This window comes from Spea bombifrons, chromosome 2, assembly GCF_027358695.1.
Source record: "Spea bombifrons isolate aSpeBom1 chromosome 2, aSpeBom1.2.pri, whole genome shotgun sequence".
NCBI classification, from domain to species: domain Eukaryota; kingdom Metazoa; phylum Chordata; class Amphibia; order Anura; family Pelobatidae; genus Spea; species Spea bombifrons.
In genome coordinates this window covers 132,827,015-132,848,319 of record NC_071088.1, presented here as the reverse complement: position 1 = coordinate 132,848,319, position 21,305 = coordinate 132,827,015, and the positions used below count along the sequence as shown (strand labels likewise).

At 37.6% G+C, this 21,305-nt stretch overlaps 1 protein-coding gene across 1 annotated transcript in view; it reads left to right on the top strand.

Annotated features, from left to right (window-relative positions):
• The window catches only part of FAT3 (FAT atypical cadherin 3), a 259,360-nt gene that overhangs the window by 16,930 nt on the left and 221,125 nt on the right, over positions 1-21,305 (top strand). Inside the window, exon 2 of the mRNA XM_053456544.1 lies at positions 21,155-21,226. The gene's annotated coding sequence lies outside the window, so the exon portion shown is untranslated. The remainder of the gene's footprint in view (positions 1-21,154; positions 21,227-21,305) is intronic.

Below are 21,305 nucleotides of genomic sequence, written 5' to 3'. Positions count from 1 at the left end.
AGAGTAGACAACAATGGTAATCGGTGGTGTTGCTAAAAAAGTATATTATTATTATTAATAATATTAATAATATTATCTTTTTTTTTATAGCGCCAACAATTTACGCAGCACTTCTTACAATACATAAATTCAATGGGTCTGACGAGAATAGAATTGACAGACTAAGACAAACCGATACATTGGGTGGAGAGAGCCCGACTCGCGAGCTTACATTTATACACATCAAGCAATTCTCAGGTCTTCCCTGTATAAATATTTCTAAAGAACCTTCTGAAGAAACTGTTGAGTGAAACCATCCATAATCATATATGTTATGCTGGTGTTCCAAAGCTCCATTCTAAGCCTTGATGTTGTATATTGAGGTCTACCTAGGAAAATTATTCTATAGGTTGACGTAGCTCCAAAACGTGTTGGTTTGATAAACACAGACATGACACCAAAATTCCTTCTGGCACTTTATTTAAGTGGGTTGTGGTGGAGCAACCCCATGCTCCTCAGAAGCGGCCATAGATGGTTGCTATGGCGCATGGGTTAAGCAGATAGCTCATGATCTCACATGAGACCAACGACTGATTGAGGTTTGAGTCTTTACATCAAGAAAAGCGGGGCCTGATCTGCTGTAACATTTTGTGTTTCTACGACCTGGAGGTTCTAGTCTCCAATAAAACTCAACAAACATAACATCAGGAATTAAATTTTGCTAACTATTCTTTGAAATGATCATTTTAGGTTATCCTGATGGTTACTCCTGAATATAACATACTTGTAAATAAATTAATCTCTTAGTTTATTGATTTATAGGCTCATAGAGTTTATCCGTTAATACAGGTTTTCAACTCTTACGTCACAGTACTTTTGTTATTCTTATGATATTCCGGAACCCATTTGAGATCTTAAATTTCATTGAATATTTTTCACTTTCAGTGTTTTTGGATTTAGCATTGTGTAGAGGGTGTTTTTTTTTTCTTCTCCATTCAAAGATGTAGTTTTATCCCGAATGAAGTGTCCTTGTTTGTCCCAACATTACGCTTCATTACTTCTTTTCGTTTCTTCTACTTATTGAATGATTGCTTGCGAGACGCGTGAAAAATATTACATCAGCTTGCCGGAGAATGTTCCAAATATTGAACACATCAATAATATGATAAGAAGTATCTGTTTGACTGTCTTATCGCTAAAAACAAAGGATGCTGATGACAATATCTTACATCTAAGTCTATCTTCTCTTCCAAAGCTTTTTTTTTTATCTTTGGTTCTGCCTTTTATTTGGTTGTTATTACCGCCATTTGTCCTTCTGCAATCAAGAAGCCATCTATTCTGTCCCATCTTTGTGTTTGACCAGGCATTGCCTAGGCTGTGTTGATTTTTTTCCTCCTCTTTTTTTTTTGTCGCTGTTGAAATCTCTTCCCATCTATGTTTGGATTGCGTTGCCTTTTTTTTGACATCCTATTTGCGCAGTTGAATAAACACTCTTTCAAAGGACTGTTTCAGTGTTTTGGCTACTTCGGTAACCATTTGATGGGCTTTGTCTGCTCTCCACACTGATTTACTTATTCAAATTCCCCGAATGCACATCTTTATGCTGTAATTTTCTCCGTCTACTTCAAATGTGCTTGGGAAAAAAAATTGTGACATGATACACTAAAACATGATACACTATTTCATATTTGATTTAAATACTGGCCGTTTGTGATGTTAGACCAGTGGAAGGCACTCTTTAAAGGGACGGTCTAGCATCCCATACAGCCCCACCAATAAAGAACGCATATTAAGTACTTTGGGAAATACTTTAATATGCATTCTTTAATCTATATTGGGAAAAGTGCTATTTTTTAGGAGAAGCTGAAGCTCCAAAATCCCTCCATGCATTTGCAAGTGGGAGAAAATGATAATTTAAAGTAGACGCTCAGCTATCATATATATATATTAAAGTTCATATGATGAATGGAGTGTCCCTTTAAGGTACACCCAATATGACAGGTTTTAAGAATCTCCTCTTCTCTTAGAACATAATGGAGTATCTACTAAAGCCTACTACTGTTCTAGACCCATGTCCACCAGAACATTGTGAAAGCCACCTGGGTTTCTAGGTCAGTTTCCCAGAGCCTTCAAGCAACACAACAACAAAGGATCTTCTCACTTGTCCATAGGCACGTCTGGTTTGTAAATATATGATCATTGAAGAGTCAACTTGCGAGGAGGAACACAGAACTTTGGTAGCTGGAGTACTGAGGTTCTCATGTTCTGCTGGAGATCTTCTGGTTATAATTATGATTGACACATTTCCTTGATTAAGCTTTGCACAGGTCTTTCCAAATATACTCAGTGGCCAGATACCAAACATACAGATATACAGTATTCATAATAAAAAAAAAATGGTTATTTTTCCCAGTGGTCCTGAGGATATATTTTGGGTAGTGGAGTGGTAGAATCCCTATATCCATGAGATATGCCCTCTTCTCTGCCTACTTTTTAATCTCTAGTGCCACTATATGGTATAATAAGTACAGAAGTCTACAGACATTGTGGTTGGGGTAACGAAAGGAGATCCCTGTCCCACAGAGTTTACAATCTAAGTAAGCTCATTGGTTTTTATGTTGGTCTATGTTGACCAAAAATAATCCCCCAGTCGTTAACACAAACTCTAGAAAATGTATTGTGAATAGAAACGTTAAACTATGAAGTCACTGATGGAAACCTTGATGTCAATCCGTTCGGTTTATTCGTTAGCAGGAAGGCACTGGGACAGTTTAAGCTTCAGTTTTTGTTAACTGCTATTCTTGTGTTTAAACAATTACACTAATTCATCTCAAAAACATCACGACACACACATTGAAAACATCAATGGAGCGTAATTAATTTGCCTGCAGAACCGTATGATAATTATCTCCGGATGACATGTCAGAGCCAGCAGTCTTTAGAATGTCAGCTCTGAGGAGCAGGGTCCATAGGAACATTTACACAGAATTAGACAGCAGATAAAAAACGTTCGGCCCATCTAGTCTGGCCATTTTTTTCCTGGCTTCAGGATGTTCCAACTAGACATTTTCCTCCAACTTTCTTAATACTTAATAGTATTAGTACTAGACCTGTGCAAACGGATTTGTACAAATTAGAAATTTAACCAAATTCCCCAATTTTGGCTCCGGAAACAAGAAGCCCCAACGAAACCAATGTAGAAGAGCTCTCCAAATTTTCCTTTGCATATTGTTGTTTTTTCCACTCTTTTTTACTCTTTCACGCGCACACACCTTCTCACAAGCACTCACTTTCTCACACGCACTCACTCTCTCACACGCACTCACTCTCTCACACACACACACTCACAGGCTCTCTATCAATGTCTCCCTACCCTCTCTGCATCTCTCCCTCTCCTCCTCTATATCTCCGCTTCTTGTATTTTTGTGTATATATTTAAAAATATGCATTTTATTACACAGATCACGTTTCTCGTGGGTTTTATACTTCATATGTAGGCACATGAGTAACGAGCCCTCTTTAGTACATTTAACTACTCTTACAATCTGAATGAAATATATGATAGGTTGTTTTCTACAAAGGCCCAAAAAATGATTGATACCCCCTCGGAAACATTAGTAACCCGAAGGTCACAGTCTTGACCTCTGAACCTGGCCCTGTCAAAATATTTTTCTAATCTTTAAATCATTTGCTGCTATGAGACCTTTATTTTCTTTTCCTGACAACTTTTCTAGTTTTGCTCTTACATGTCGAAAACCAAACAATCTAACAGCTGTATGTTAAATCGATTCATTACGTGGTTCACACATAGGATCTGACAGCAGATACGACCCACTCGGCCCGGCTAGTCGGCCTTTTCTCCTGCTGTAAAGACTCAGACCGTAATCAGTCCTTGGTCTCGTCTTTACATTTTACATTTACATTCACTCACTGTATTAGTATCTGCCACTTCTGCTGGGAGCTGCTCCACCTATCTACCACCCTCTCAGTAAAGTAAAAACTTCCTTGCAGTACATCTACGCCTCTGGACCTCAAGTGTCAGATTCTGAATCTTGGTGGATACTTTTGGACTTTAGAGTTAACCAAATCTCAACATTTTATATAATAAGTTTCAATAAGAGGAATATTTTATAACCAAACGGAGCGGCTGAGGGTTTCTCCAACGAAAGGTTTCCATGAAGTTCGAACACATGGCGCGGTGAACTAGAAAATGGAAAACGTTAGACATAAAAAATTGCGTGATCGTGTATTACCGAATGGATAATAAATGCATCTGAAACGCACACGCGATAGAAGCGCCCATCATTTATTCCCAAGCGATAAAAAATATATGAATATTTATGCACGAAGCAGAGGGAATTAAAAGATTGTTGGCAGGAAGCACAAATAATATGGAGAACGCATCAAGAACTAGACATTAGAAATCATTTCTCAAGGATGCTCTTGGCTGCTTCAGAAGATGCCACCAAACCTCCAGAACATTTATCTTCGCTGTTGAATAATAGGTGCTCTGATGGATTTATTCTATCCATTTTATGGCGACTGTTGGGCTAGGAGTGGCAGTGAAAGAGCGAAAACAACAATTTCCATAGAAATATAGAATCTGCCGACGGGTGAGAACCATTTGGCCCGTCTAGTCTGCCCGTTTTTCCTCAGGTCTTAATAAGTCCCAGGTCTGGAGCCATATGCCTGTCCCAAAAATCAGGACTGCGTCGTTAAGGGGTGCTCCGCTCCCCCAAAATCTCCATGGAGTCTCCCTAAAACCAATAGACGAACAGTAGACAGCCTGAGGTCTCAGCAGGAGCCAACAAATAAAGACTTAGACTCCAACGATACATGTAGTAGGCCTGCAAGGGAGACAGAGGGGAAATATAATCTTTGCTGAAGGATCATGGGAAATTTGGGAAGTTTGTATGAAATGCCCTGGTCTTTAATTGATATCAGTACAAAAAAATATATAACTTTCGGGGAAAAACAGAACATTAAATAAATAAAGATGATGAAGATGTATTGACCATATATTTGATTTAAATAATTTACCATCGACATAAGGAAATCCTAAAACATTCAATAAAATAAAAAAAAAAATAAAAAAATTAATTTGTCTGCAAGATGATTGTAAGAAGACTCCTCTAATCTTTGGATCTTAATGAAAGAAAAAGAAAAGGCCTGAATATGACGATTCTAATGAAAAAAAATCAAAACTACTATTATATAGTTTTTAACATATAAACAACTAATATAAAAAATTCCAGTTAATATTGTTTACAAAATCTTTAATATTTCAGGCCAATATATTTTTTCTCATGCTTAGTGATGATATCATTGCATCTTGTGGCTAAGGAAATCACCAAAGTCAATTCGCCTCAAGACTTGGCGAATACAAGCAGACTTTTGTTTGATTTCTTTGACGGGATAATAATATAGTTACGGCCACAAAATACGAGGAAAAGCAACTGTTTTGGGATATTCTGGTCATTGGCAGGACCCCACAAATAATTACTGTGTCTTTTTCATATCCAGCGTCTGTATCTGTGTATTTTAGGGCTGAGGGTTGGATGAGCTTTAGGATAGAGAAATACATTTTTTATTTTAAAAAAAGATTTTTTTTTGCTAATATTGCAGAATAAATGTATGATCTTCCGCCCCCTAAATGTAGACGCGTTCTTCTGCTGGCCACAAGTCCATGATGGAATCTCAATGTCCGTTATAAATTAACATCTCAGTGGGTCATTTCTGGTGAAATTACTCCCGAATCCTCCTCGAAAAGTGGCCCAGAGGTAGAGCTCAGGGGGATAGAGTGGCAAAATCGGGACTGCCCCTCACAATGCGAGACAGTTGGGAGGCATGCATTATGTACTACTAGGTATAAATTTGACACAAATTTAAAGTGTATTATTCCAACACTAGGCCTTGTCCAGAAAAAACACCAAAAATGTCTTACTAGAAGAATGAGGAAAAACTTTTCTAATGAAATATTTGATGACAGACAAGACCCATTCTCCCCGCCTAGTCTCCCCTTTCTTCCTGACGTAAAGACTCAGGCCTCAATCAGTCATTGGTGTCGTCTTAGATTCAGGAGCCATATGCTTATTCCGTGTACGTTTAAATTCTCTCACTGTATTAGCTTCTACCACTTCTGCTAAGAGTCTGTTCCACATATCTACCACCCTCTCAGTAAGGTATTTATTTTAATATGTTTTTGATCTTCAGCAACCCTTGTTTCATGCTCTTGCTTGCGATGGGAAGGAATTTCATGGTGGCGCCCCCTACCTGCTCGTCTCCAGAGCGCGTCCCCTATATGGTAGGACCAGAAGTGATCTCTCTCCACCCCCCCCTGGTTGTTAAGTTGCTGATTGTCAGCGATTGGTTCAGGCAGCATTTGCAAGGATGAGCTGCGGCGAGGAGAGAGAATTTATTAGATAATATGAATAAAGTTTAACCAAGCGATAGGTAGTTCGGGATAAAAGCTGAAGGTGAACGTTTTTTGAGATTGAGTGATTTTTGGTTTGGAATTTTGCGGAAATTTATAAAGAATGAATAAAATGCGGTAAACTATAAAATGTTATTTAAATTATTTATTATAATCATATATTTTTTTTGCCAGCGTATTTCTCAGGATGATTAATACATTTATGTGGGCGATATTTTTTGATTTCTCCTTTCATGAAAAGGACACGTACGTTTTCTTTGACTGATAATCGCGTAAATTCACAAAGAATAAAACGGATTATGTTTTACTTAATGTTTACCGAGCTGAAGTGCCGATTCCGGAACTAAGACTTAAACCACAATTGACAACGAACCGTCGCTGGTGTTGTTTATAATTACTTTAATGGTTGGGTTTTTAAAGGTGCTGTTCCACTTACACAGAACGTTACTCGCCCTCTCAGGAGATCTGTTATTTTATTATTACCTTAAGGGTTAAACACGTGAGATCAACGGAAAAACTAATTTTCAGGTTTCCATGGTGAATGTTTTGCAAGATAAACATTATTAGGAAAGACCGAGGAACCTCAATATCTCCCGCTTGGGCTAGAGAAGAGAGATGGGATGCGACAGAAACATTTAAGTACTTCAAGGTAACAAAGCACAGGAGGGAAGTTTATTTTGCGAAGAAGAAAAAATGTCAGAACAAGCGACCGTAATCTAAAAGTAGAGCGCCAGAGGCTTAGATGTAATCTAAGGAAGTTTTACTTTACTGATAAGGCAGTGGGAAAGCGGAGCAGCCTCCCAGTAGAAGTGGTAGAGCTTTATACAGTAAGGGAACTTAAACATGCATGGGACAGGGATATGGCTCCTTATACCCCTTTAACCCCTTAATGACAAAGCCCGTACATGTACGGGCTCAAAAATGCATTGTTTTCAATGGGTTTAGGGACCGCCCATTGTCCTTAAGGGGTTAAAATCATAATAATTACTATATAGCGCCATCATATTCCACATCATTGTACAACGTCAAGGTCTCGTTGCCATGTATTTAAATAGGATGTGGGCTAGCACAGCCATGAGCCAGCACAGGTATCTTGACTTAACATCCTTGTCTCACACCTAAATTTCACCCTGGATATCATGCCCTTACTATTTACTGTTATCCATCATGAAGATATGAACATGTAATATTAAAAAAAGAATATCCTCTTTATATCTTCTCTGTCCAATGTTTGTATTTTAATACCGGAGACAGAACTAAGAATGCAAGGAAATCTAATAGAATCCGATGCGGAGAATCTAATAGAACGTTACGATGTAATGAAAGGTAATGCCGGGGATGGCAATCCCCCCCCCCCACCACCATTCATCCCACACAGCTGGCTCCTAATATCGCGGAGGAAACCAGAATAGATACGGAATGATAATCTATATTTGGTGGCTGAATATTGGATGAGACAGAGACGCGGGTTTAATAATTCTCACTTCCCGATGCTGAGAAAGAAGAAACACGAATATATATATATTTATGGTAAATTGAGGACCCACGCGATTATAGGCCACAACCTTAACTTTTCATGCAGGGTTGTAAAATAATTGAGGTGCGTAAAAGGTAGTGAAGCTTATGTTCAGGTTAAATGGGTTGGCTTGGGGGCGAGGGGACAGTTGCCCCCAGGACGGTCCTAAGTTTCCAAACAAGGTCAGCTTGAGGACAAGTTGGGCCAACCCACTCGCGAATGCAAGGCTTGTTGAGGGCATGTTACGTGACCCCACGGTAGTATGGCGAGATTGCTTGAATGACTGTGTGAGCGAGTGTCTGTGTGTTAGAGTAAGGGTGTGTGTGTGTGTGTGCAGTTTATAGTTGAAGTGTATCGATCACTAAAAGGTGACTAGGTGCTGCTTTTGTAGGGGATAACCTTTCACCTATACCATTTGCTAGCCAATCGGGCTAGCCATTGGGCTAATTCCAGTCTTCTCTAACAGAAGGCTGACCCAATACGTAATTGAGGAGAGGGTGTTTTATACGGATAGACGTTTAATACATCCCTTTGCATAACTAGATTGGTGCCTTTGCTAAGTCTTTAATATAATTGATTTCAATGGTTCTTATTCTCCTACCGTCCCAATGATGGTGGCCCAGATGGACGTTAAACCAGAACAATAGGATCTAATAATGCACTGCAACACCCCACAGGGACCCTTTTTGTATAGGGTATTGATTCAGGGAAAAGGTACAAATGGAAGACAGTGAAGGGGTAAATAGGTTAGATACCCCAGCGATGACACTGCTTCTGTGACAGAAGGCAAAAAATGGAAGAAATGTCAGGAGAAACCAAACAGATGGGCTGTCTAGTCACGTTGTCCATCTCAATAACTTGGATATGTCCACTCCAGGTAGTGAAAACAACTAATGATCAGGTAGCAACGCACCATTTGATTTTATTTCAGTACGTTTTAAACTAACACCCGACAGACTTAAAATATGGGTCAGGAGAGAATAATCTGAGCTGCAATTGGTCAAAATATAAAATTGGGGAAAAAAATCTATTTTATTTTCTGGACAATAACAAGTTATGAGCAGACTTTTTAGAATTTTAATTTCATTGTTGCCAAAATCATCCGGGAGTCTAAAATTCCCAGAATGCCCCCTAATAATATTTTCATAGCTCATTCTCCTTGTTATGTCTATAATATCATATGAGCAATATTCGCTAATATAGTGAGGTTATTTAAACATGCATGGGACAGGCATACGGCTCCTGAAATGAGTACAGGAAATTATATAATGACTTTCCTACTTTAAAAAAACATATTTTAACTAGGAGTATACTCACTACAGGAGTACCCCAGATATAAGGCACCCTTTGTGTATATCAAAGATTGATTATAGTAAATCAGATATTAGCCTGATTAGCCTATTATTCAATTATTTAGCCAGTAATGCAGCTAACTCCTGCCATTTACTTGATAAATTTACACCGGGTTTTGCACAGATGGTAGCACTTCGAGTGATCTAGGGTCAGAACGAGAGGTCACTTAGCTTTCCTTGGTTTAAAAAAACCTACAGGTGATCGTGGTGGATACGTTCAGATGGAAACAAAACCCGAGTAGGTTCGGCTCTCTTACATTAGTTACCCGAATGCAATCCCAGTCCGTGGCTTGACAATTAAAAATTAGGAAACTGTTACAATCAAATGCTCATTATTTGCATGTGAAAAACATTATCGGCAGTGAAACGTTGATTTCCCCAGAGGATCTCCCTACTTGGCAATGAATACAACACCATCAACTATTATTTGACATTCTAATCAATGTCAATATGCAATAGGCACACCTGCATAAGGAATATAGAAATCTTTCCCTTGTAGGCTGTTTGTTTTCCTAATGTGGATTTTTGGGGGTTTGTTATTGCCGTAACGACCTTAGAACGTTCGTAGGTGGACTCATGCGTCTGAAATTTAAGTTGCATGCTCTCTATATAGAAAGAGCAAAGAAACGTAGGATTTGTCATCATCCAAGATAATTTTGGAATATGGACTCTGCCTTTCTTTGTCTGCTAGAAGACCTCGAATCTTAACCGGTTCTTGGTCTTAAATATACCCTTGCAGTATTAACCACTTCTGCTGGGAGGTTAATCCAACCTATCCCCCACCCTCTCAACAGTATATACATCTAAGCCTCTGATCCTATTGTATTTATCCATGACCTTCTCTCTGATGTATACTTTCCATCTTCCTCTACAACATTGAAGGTTTTTTTTTATCACATCTCTTTCATTGCTTGAGATCTTTTAGTCCTTCAGCTGGGCATTTGGGTGTTTTCCATAATATAAAACCTTCTGGAAATGGGGGGGTCTTCAGTACTGTACAAACGGTACTCAAAGTTAGGTCTGACCAGTGATCTGTGGCCTGATTTCCTTCTACAAATCCATGTTTAGTAATTGTAATGTTGTTTGCGTTCTAGCGTCAACACCAAAGTTCCTATCACAAATTAAACTTCAATATTTATTTAAAAATCTGAATTATTTATATTGAATTCTAAGCATTTAAATAGAAAATATTATTTTTTGTTAACTTAATTTTATGTATAACTTGTAAAAATCCAATCTAAAAACATACAACTTTTAATATGTTTTTCTTACCAATCAGCCTCAGAAAGTTAAGATAAGATTATAAATAGGGTAAAAAATGCTTCGTAGTCTCACATTTGCTTTAATCTTTCTTTTAATGTTTTTACCCTTATGGCATCGTGCTAGTTGCTTTCTCTAAGGAAGCTTATACTATGGCCTATAAAAAAAGCACATGTGCAGTGTTACATTAACAGGCTTACTCTTATGAGTAACAAGATTGTAGGGTGTTGAATATGATGTCATGAGTGATGTGGCGTTGTCAACCCCTCTATCCCATCCAATCCCATACAATGCCTCCCATTGCCTTTGAGAATTGTATGAGAAGAAATGAAGGAATTTCAAATAATATACCTCCTTGGAATGGCCCAAATGCACCAAGACGAAGAATGTCCAACCCAACTCAAGAATGAAACAATCTTTGTATGAGAAGGAATTAAGGAATTTCAAATGATATAGAATTGAGGATCTAAAAGCCGCCAAAGTTCTTATTAGGAGAAACGTAACGTAGGAGAACGTCCATCCTAGAATAAAATGCTAGACTTGCTCTCCTTGGAATGGCCCAGATGCACCAAGAAGAAGAATGTCCAACCCAACTCAAGAATGAAACAATCTTTGAATGAGAAGGAATGAAGGAATTTCAAATGATATAGAATTGAGGAGCTAAAAGCCGCCAACGTTCTTATTAGGAGAAACGTAAGGTAGGAGAACGTCCATCCTAGAATGAAATGCTAGACTTGCTCTCCTTGGAATGCCCCAGATGCATCAATAAGAAGAGTGTCCATCCCAACTCAAGACTTATCAGAATAGAACAATGAGTTCTAATTAATTCAGTTTATAATATTATCCAGCTAAGGTACCAAATAAGTAATTGTAAGGTTTTTGGATGGTTGACAAAATGCTATAATCATATATTGAATGTTGATAGCTAGACTTTTTTTTTTACGCTTTCAGATTAGATCAGACTACATCTTCTGTTCGCAGCCAGGCTCTGGAAAAGTACTAATTCACTGTAAATTCATGTTAATTTTCATGCTGTGAAAAACACATACGGGAAGAGAGATGAATGCAGGCATTATCACTGCGAGTGGAGATACTCGGATCTGTGGGAATTGCACCGTGTGTTTTCATATTTATTGGTGATGATGGCAGAAGAGAAAACCCTTCGTTTATTCAGAGCTCTTTCTTGTAATAATTATCCCGATAATTTGCGCTTGTTTTATGAAAACAGTTTAGGCTCACGGGAACACAGAGCTGTAAGCCAGGAATGCATATTCTGCGATAGATCATTATAAATATACCACCAGGTATGTGGCAAACAGATAAACAAATATGTTGCATTTTAACCTGAACGCAACATTACATAGTTTTATTACGTCTATAGTGTTCACTGCAGCTTCCTGAACAAAAACATGCATGTTTAAGTGCATTCTTCAAACCTACAAAATAAATAAATGAATCACTTGCCTCCAGGAGAAGCTGCAGTTCCAGAGCTGCAGTGGGACACATTTCTAGTAGCCAATCAGTGGAAGGAAAGAGCTCCCAATGAAATCATGGGGGGGGGGAAAGGTGATTAACATACGTTCTTTACATTATTTACAAACCCAATGCACATTATTGGGCTGTAGAACACTGTGATGCCACCATAACAAGCAAGCATTGAAAAGAGAGGCATTGGGCAGGAATAAGGGACATAGGGATTTGAGTGGGAGCTGGTGCGAAACTCAGTTTGCTTCGTTAATACCCTTTTAATATAACTTTTCAATTCTAATAATAAAAAAATATATATTAGTGGAAAATACACCCATCCTTAATCCATGGTATGCCGTTATCTCTGCTTATCCAAAAACCAGACCTGATAAGACTAAACGATGAGTAATTTCCTTTAATCAGAGCGGAGTCAAACTGTAACACATTTCTATGATATAAACAATTCCTTGAAACACTTTCATGCATCCAGAATGATGGCCGAAGGATGTACCGGCCGATCAGGTATAATGAGTCATGAGCAGCGTCTGTTTTAGAAAAAAAATGCCGACGTTGACATATAACAGAATAAAGACGATGAAACAAATGTTCTGGAATATTTTATTAAGGCACACCTAGAATTTTTAGGCACTTTATAACTTTTATTGCAGTTGTACGGAATAAATTACGGAGGCTCTTTCAAAAATTCTGTTTCTTTTGATAAACTTGTGACTTTTAGGGCTGTGGATCACTGTCTTACCCACCAAACACGCTGAGCTCCTCAAATAGAGTACATGGACAGTTGGGCAGGCATAAGTTAAAAATTACCCACTATTTTACATACCTGCGGGTTACAGGATTGGACCCAATTTGCCCCTGGACAAATTGAGTCCCCAGGTATGTATATAAATTAGTATGCTCAGAAGAATCCATAAAGCATGCATGTGGACTTGGGCTTGTCATTGAATACAAATCTTACTACAGATTTCAGTTCCATGATTTATCTTACTGTGAAAAATATATAGTAGTATAGTGGGAGGGGGGATTTAAAAACAATACGACATTGGAAATTCTGTATTAACATGTTTAAGTGACTTCGGAACACACACACGCCTATCAATATCTAATTTATTACCTTATTTATTTATACCAAGTTCCCACATCCATTATTGGCTGATTGTATGTGTCTATGGAAAACAACAATGGAAAAATAACCTCCTTATTGGGTAGTTTATATATTTTTTTTAAAAAAATAGCTTACATTTCTAAATGGCTAAAGGACAGGGCTTTAAAGGGAAAGTTTAATATTCCTGGCAGCTTTAATATGCGTTCTTCGAATCCAACAATTCTCACAACTGATTGGCTAGTTGAAGCAGCCTATCAGGGGCAGGAAATGGTTCCCATCAATGGAAGCATTTTCCACTGAAACACTGGACGGTCTTGTTAGCCAAGCCAGTGCTAGAGGACATCAACTAGATGTCAGGAGAGCTGTTAGACCAAGCATTTCTGCACGGCAATGGCTTTTATAAACGAAATATTTTAATTTGGACATTTTAATTCATTTTTCTGCTGTCTCTATACACATTATAGTAACTGTTCGGGCTGTAGAACCCTGCGATACCTTCATACCCACCAAACATTCTGAGCTCCTAGAAAAGGGGAGCATCAAGGGACACTTGGGAAGTATGTAATTGCTGTGGCTGAAGCCAGGTTCAATTTAAAATAAAGAGTTTTATCTGGGGTTTTTTTCTGATAAAATTCTTTTTAATATCACAATGCTCAAGCTAAATAGTACACAACACGATAAATGGATAAGAAACTTTCGGCGGAGCTCTGGAAAGAGCAATTTTCCAGTTATTTAGTGTTTCTGCTACATTCAGTGTGGGGGAAAAAAAAGCACAAACACACAAAAAAAACCCTCCAATTGTCTTACACAGAGTTAAGTGCAGCCATTTATATAAGTGCTTCAGTAAACTGTAAGTGGAACAATCTGCTCTTCAGCTCCTGGGTATTATTACACAAAAACCTGAAATAGCAAGAGTTTGCCTTAAAATCAAAATTCCATTATCCTTAGAACGAGTCGGCCGTTAAAAGGTTATCTTGCCTCCAACTGGTCAGCTATCTGTGTTGAGGAAAAGTCCCCAGTTTTTGATGGAAAGGTTAAATATTTTTATTGTTCTAAAAAAATGCTTTTTTCCATATTTGATTTTTTTTTATGGATAGAGATTTTACCTCATTTTATCTCAACTCCCTTCTTTTGCAGACCTGGAGGCGGCCATTGTTGTCGGTCATGTGATATTTTCGGTGACTTATCCTGCTCAAAAACCACACTGAGCTGATGCGTTATGGCAGTGCTAATAAAGTCTATTACCCCTGAGTCATTCATAGGTCAGTGTGTATGGCGGGGTTATTGAGACTAAGCCATTCTTATGAGTACCACAGGCAGTATGATAAGGAGGTAGGGCATTTGTCTAGTACATTGGGCTGAGATAAAAGAGCGAGAATGCATATTAATGGCTAATATGAGTAATGAAACAATTCAGACCCCGTTCTCCTTTAGGTTGCTCTTTGGGTTTTGAATCCTGGGTACATAAAATAGTCCCTTACTTTTAAACTAAATATCTAAAACAAAAATAGATTGAAAAACAAAAACACACGATCTATAGGTCATATTTTTTTAAAAAAAAATTAGTTAGTTAAATTGAATTAAATCTGAAGGATAACACAAGCACAGGCGGTCATCACTTAAAACTCTGGTATTCTGCTTTATCCCATCCTCATATTTACTAAAAAAAGGTCCAATAAACATTTTTTTTGTTCTGTAAATACCTAGAACTTGTATCTATGCTGAAAGAGGTGTTTTTAATATAAAACAGGTACCATCTGTGCAAACGGTTTGAGTGAAATGTGCAGTGTAGCGGAAAATAGTGTTATTTTTATACAGGTTGAATCATAAATGCTGATAAATTGCAACTTTGGGATAATATATTTTTTTTTTCCTTGCCACTTTTTTGTGTTATTTTGGTCAAAACACCAGGTGCAGTTTATGTAACGTGACTATTTCCGGCTTATATTTCATCCAAACAGTTGCTTCTGCTTAACAAAATAGGAGCATTCAGCATTATAAATGTATATGATAGTATGATTCTCAGAATGCTATATTTACAGTATTCTGCATAAAACGGGCCCAACTTTAGTTCACTTTTCCTGGCTGCTGCCTCTGTCTGCACGCGCATGGACAGCCATTGGGAAGATGGTGCCCGCAAAAGGGGAGGCCGCAAACCTTTCAGTGAATCCTGACTGCTCCTTAAGTATGTTGTCATGTACTTAATTGGATTTATGCACTTATGGCGGAGGGTTGGCTGTTTACCTATTGTACGGCGCTACAGCATATGATGGTGCTATATAAGATGATAATGATGTCAAACTCCATCTTTAACACCAATGAGTGTGTGTGTATAAATTATATAAATAATAATAATATAAAATTAATAAATTTTTACCTTTAAAGTGGGAGTGCAGCCTATAAACGGGTGCGGCCTATAATCGAGCCAATACGGTATATATAAATATATATGTGTGTGTGTATAGATATATATATATATATATACTGAATATATATATATATATATATATATATATACATACATATTTTTGAAAACAAGGTCCAAATCTTTTTAATACTATGGACCAAACCAGTTCTCGATGTCATTGAAAATAATTCTGCTTTTCTGTAGAGACTCTTCTGTTCTTTACTTTTTGTGCTTTATCGATTTTCTTTCCCTCTTTTTCTGATTGTTTAAAATAATAGAGCTCTTCTGCAGACTGTGTCAGATTGAAGAGTCTATCAAGTATCGTTATCGAAGCAGGTTAGGCTTACAGTGTCAGTAATTGAGGAATTTCATTTTTTTTTAAATGACACTTTATCTCTCTACAAATATTAGACTATACATTTTACAAAATAGTGATTTTAGGCGTGTTTAAAATATGTATCTTTGCAATTGTTGAAATAATATGCTAATTAGCATATGCGGACGCTCACTCATCTGGGCAAACATTGCAATAATTATAGTAAAGTTTGCAATAAAGCATAAATAAATTAAAAAAAACCCCATGTAGATTGTAAGCTTCTGGGCCAAGCTCTCTTTCCCTAATTTATCTGTTCAAACCCTTTGACTGCCATATGGCGCCATAAAAATAATAGAAAATAATAAAAATAACACATGTATGCCATGGTAACAGTTTTTTAAGATGTCTTTAATAATCTACCTCCACTTGGTTTCCTTACGATGCTTAAAGCAAATCTTTCATTTTTTTCCCCAAAAAAATTAAATTTTCCATTTCTGTACACAAAATAAACCTAAATAATGCCATTTACATAAACATATATCTATTACAATCCCATTTTATGTTATCTGCATGATTATGGCAACCCATTAAGTTATCTCTCCCTTTTTAAAAGGAGAAATCCCATGGATTAAAAAAATATATCCTTGAACATAAAACCCATAAAAAAAAAATGAATGGTTGGCGGCAAAAAATCATTGATAGTAAGAAAAACTTGTTGCTAAATTTTGAACCACGCGTCTCTTAAACATCTGCTTGGAAAAGGCACACGCTATAGGTGGTTTGACTCACTAATAATACTAATAATTGTGAACTTAACCGTACAGCCATCACATAATATATATCCGCCGGCAATGTGAGCAGCGCCTCCTTGTTAAAAACTACATTTTTAGCGGCGTAACGTCTTTAAATTGGGGTTAAGGTATGTTGTGAAGGTAGATCATGAAACATTTGGACCTTAACCCCTTGACTGCTAACGACGGCATGGTGCCGTCGCTAGCAGTCCCAGTCAGGTGCTAACGACGGCACCATGCCGTCGCTAGCACTCTCCTACCTTGATGGGGGTCTGTGGACAGACGGTATATGTTGGGGGTCTGTGGACCCCCATCACCACCTACCCCGGCGATCTGCCCCTCATTTTGAAGGGCATCACTGGGACCACCCGATCCGGCCGGTGACGTCGCGCGTAATGACGCGATGACGTCACCGCGCAACTTTATTGAAAACTGACAATTGTCAGTTTTCACGGTATGGGGGCATGCTGCTTAGATGCCTGTATCTCAGGCATCTGAGCAGCTACAGACCCCCAACATATACCGTTGGAAAGGTAATCGCCTCACCTTTCCAACGGTATAATGCTTGTAAAAAAAGAATACAAAATATTATGTTAAAAAAATAAAAATGTATAAAAAAAGTAAAAAAATGATTTGGGGGTCTCTAAAGGCAGATAAATAAAGATCAAAATTGCCTAGAGACCCCCAAATTAAATTATCTAAACATGAACTGGTTTAACTTTAAAAAAAAAAAAAAAAGTTTAAGTATTCTAGCTAAATGATCACTGTGGAAGCCAATGTTACCACAGTGATCATACAGCTATAAAAAGTCACATTCCCTTTTTAAAAATGGCCGATACTAAATTTTAACCCCATGATCCCTTTGATCATGGGGTTAAATTTAGCCAATGGTAGAGGAAGGCAATTTTTGAAATCCAGATGAACTGCAAAAATCAGCCGTACAGCCTGTAGTACGTAAGTTAACCATGTCATCCCTGGAGCCCCTTGCATTTTTACTGCAAAACTTATTTTTGCTGTAAAAGTGTTTTTTTTCTCCCTTTACGATCATCTCTTTGGGATTGTTAGGGGAAAGAATGGTGTGTGTGCTTCTGCGAGTGAATGTATGGAAAGTATGGTGTGTGCTTCTGCGAGTGAATGGAGAAATGAAAAGCGTGTGAATGGTCAGTAATTAGGGTTGAAGCCTTGACGTGGCATTACTGCTCATGTAAGAAGTTAAATTATGGCACAAAAAGTACATATTTTCAAAAACTACACCCCTCGGCGCATCAAATGAGGGGCTGCGTGTGTTTCTAGGACAAACCTGGAGTGCGCAAGACACAAATGAACATGTCGCTATGGTTAGAAAAAACATTTTCTTGCCAAAGCGACATATTCCATCATTATCTGTGAACTTAACTTTTGTCCTAGAAATACATGTAGCCCCTCATTTGAAGCTCCAAGGGGTGTAGTTTCTTGAAATGTGTACTTTATGTACCCTAATTTAACTTCCCTGATGTCTAGACCACCTTAACTTCAGATATGGCAGATTGGAGAATCTTGTTAAAAAATTGTCTTAAAACATTTAGGGGTGATGGCTGCATTTAGACAGCTCTAGACAGCTGGGAAGTTAAATTATGGTGCATAAAGTATATATTTTCAGAAACTACACCCCTTGGCGCATCAAATGAGGGGCTGCATGTGTTTCTAGGACAAACCTGGAGTGCGGAAGACATAAATGAACATGTCGCTTTTAATTTTATTTATTTTTTATTTTTATTTGTGTGATATTCACTTATTTGTTGTGCAAGTCAGATTTGTTATACAAATACAAATAAGACCTCATTTGCTGCGGCTGGGGGTGTAGTTTCTAAAAATATATAGTTTTGTTGGCATATTTTAACATCCCAGGCAGCTAGAGCTGTTTAATTGACGGCAGCCATGCATTACATTTAAAGATGAATTTTGTGATAGTCTAATAAAGGTAACTTTTAGCAATAAAATATTAGAAAAACACAGTCTACTGTTCTCAATGTCTGTTTATTTTAGACCGGTTACCTACTACAAATATTTAGCAACACAGGTTTTGATATTAGAGTTTAGAAAAATAACATTACAAACTAGTTTTTACTGAGTTGGAAGTGAAAAATTACACTTTTTTCCCATTTTTGGTTGTATTTTGCAAACCTTATGAGACATACACATATAAAAATGGTATATTTGGAATCTGCTGGGTGTGCTGAAAAAAACAATATATGGTTTGTATAGTTTATTCCCAAGAAATTTACTTGAAACACGTTTAAACGTGAGATGCACCAAAATGCCAAAAACTAGCTTAGCACCAGGGTGTGAAATGGCTTAGCAGCCAAGGGGTTAAATGAGTTCCAGAACAGATATTTGGGATCGTATACTTATCGTTTAAGCCATTACATAAGAAGTGGACATTTTTATGGCTTCTTGATTACTTCAAAGTTTGCTTTCGGTGGCCGGCCGACCCAAAACGGGTTTATTTTCAGACCTGCCCCATTTGTTAGACCCCAATTGTCTTCTATGACCTACTGATAAGACAAGCAGCTACCGGCGCGGAGAGTCTAGACTTTTGAGGTCAGTTTTAGAAGAACCTAGACGGTAACTCTAGACCCTGAGAATCAGGACAGGATTCGCCTTCAGATTATAGCACAACACTAAAGCTCGCGGGCTTATCCGGAAAGTTCCCAGGTACACACGTGACTTCTACTCACCTCTGTGACCTTCTTTCACGAGGAAACCTGGCCACCTGCTTCAGTTTTTCAGCCATACAATCCCGAACGACAATCTCCCGCTGCTATGTCAACAACGGCCGCATTTCTTACACCAACATACTTATCTTAAAATTATTTCCTGCTACATATTTTCAGGGTTTAAATAAACATTTGCCTTTTTCCTATTTAACATCTGTTTTGTTTTGTGTTTTTTTTTTCTCTCCTCTATTGTCTTTTTTATGTTTCGGTTGAAAAGAAGTAGAAGAAAATTGTCTGAAAAAATTCAAATTCATAAGATTTATTTTTTTTAACATGTTTTCAGAACATTTAAGTATTCTTTTATGTTTCCTAGTTGGCTGTATTATTTGTTTCCATGACAGCGTACTCCAATCTATTTTAAACATTTCAAACTCCATCATTAGAAGTTACTTTGACCAACTAAGAATATTTTGAAGTTTTCCTATTGTGCTAAAAATCACAAATTCTGACACGGTAAACCGTAGCGTAAAAAAAAAGCATGCTTTATCTGCTTAGCTATTCACAAATGCCTCATTCAATCGCGCCGAGTAATTTCTCTTCATATTTGCATAGTAATGCAAGTTGAGTGACTTTTTGTATATTTTCCTTAAAAGAAAAAGTAAAATAAAAAGGAAATTACATTGTTTTCAGACCCGCTGTGCCATTTGGTATTGTCAAAATAATGTTCGCGATGCAGCACTTGGTACGTAGCTCAAGGCTTTGGTTGGAGTATTGTGCATGTACCATTCATTCCGACCGGCGTAACTCAGTAATAGCTCCCCCATTAATTCCTTTGTTGAAGAGTTTTTTTGTTCCTCGGTTAACATCAAGAGCAAACTTTGCTGGTTTTATTGTGTGGTTAAAAAAAAAAAAATATTGCGGGAGGATTAGAACACAACATAATAATCCAGAGGGGATATCACAAATGGATTACTATTTTTGTTGTTTTGTTGAGGAATTGGCTGAATTTGAAAGATGTTTTTCAGGTGAATTTATTTTACTTATTCCACACATGCCTAAATTCCAACGCCATATTAAATCTCAGCATGAAATAAAATAATAAGACGAGATGTTAGATATGAGCGAAGTCTTTAAATAGATAAAGAGGTAAAAGTACATCATTGTGTAAGCCTGGTGAGCTACAGGCTTAGATATAATGTAATGTCTAATGAACAAATCATTTTTTCCCCAGTGGAGGTCATCAAAAGTTTCAATGTATGCCAGTCCTTATGGAAACTGTGCAGCTGACAATGGAAATCCATACTGGAGCGCACCAGTAGTTGTTGAGTTAATGCTCCAAAAGGCGGCAGTCCAATAACATTTGAATACAGCATATATAACATTGATCCAAATGAAAATTGGATTGCCTTAACAATGGAAAATATGTGTGATACCATCACAAACCTCTCATTTAAAGTTGATATATAAAAAAATGGATCACTCTCATAATTGCTGTAATGGAGTAATGGTGTAGCAGGTGGAGGTCAGGGCTGGTCTGTCTCCACACTCGTGTGGGGGCCGAGGACACCCTGAATTTCAATACTGAGGTGATCATGGAGTTAATGTTTTGCTATAACCTGGAATATGGTGCAAAAAATTGCACTAAGGTGTGATACACCCCCTATACAGGGTAAGAAGGGGTAAATTGTGCTTATTATACCAGAGATTTTACTGTCATTTACTTTAATTCCCTATGATTGCAATGCAGCATGTATAACTGGGAAAGGATCAATGTATTATAGCATGATAAATATTTTTTATTTCTTCACGTACAGCTGTTGCATGTGAGCTCCGGAAGGGGTCAAGGACAAATGGTACATTCCAAGGAGACGGCAGACGCTCAGTGGGTATGTATTTGTTTGTTTGTGATAGAAGGGAAAAGAAAATGTGCATGATCCACTTCTTCCTAAAGTGAGAGTGTCTTAA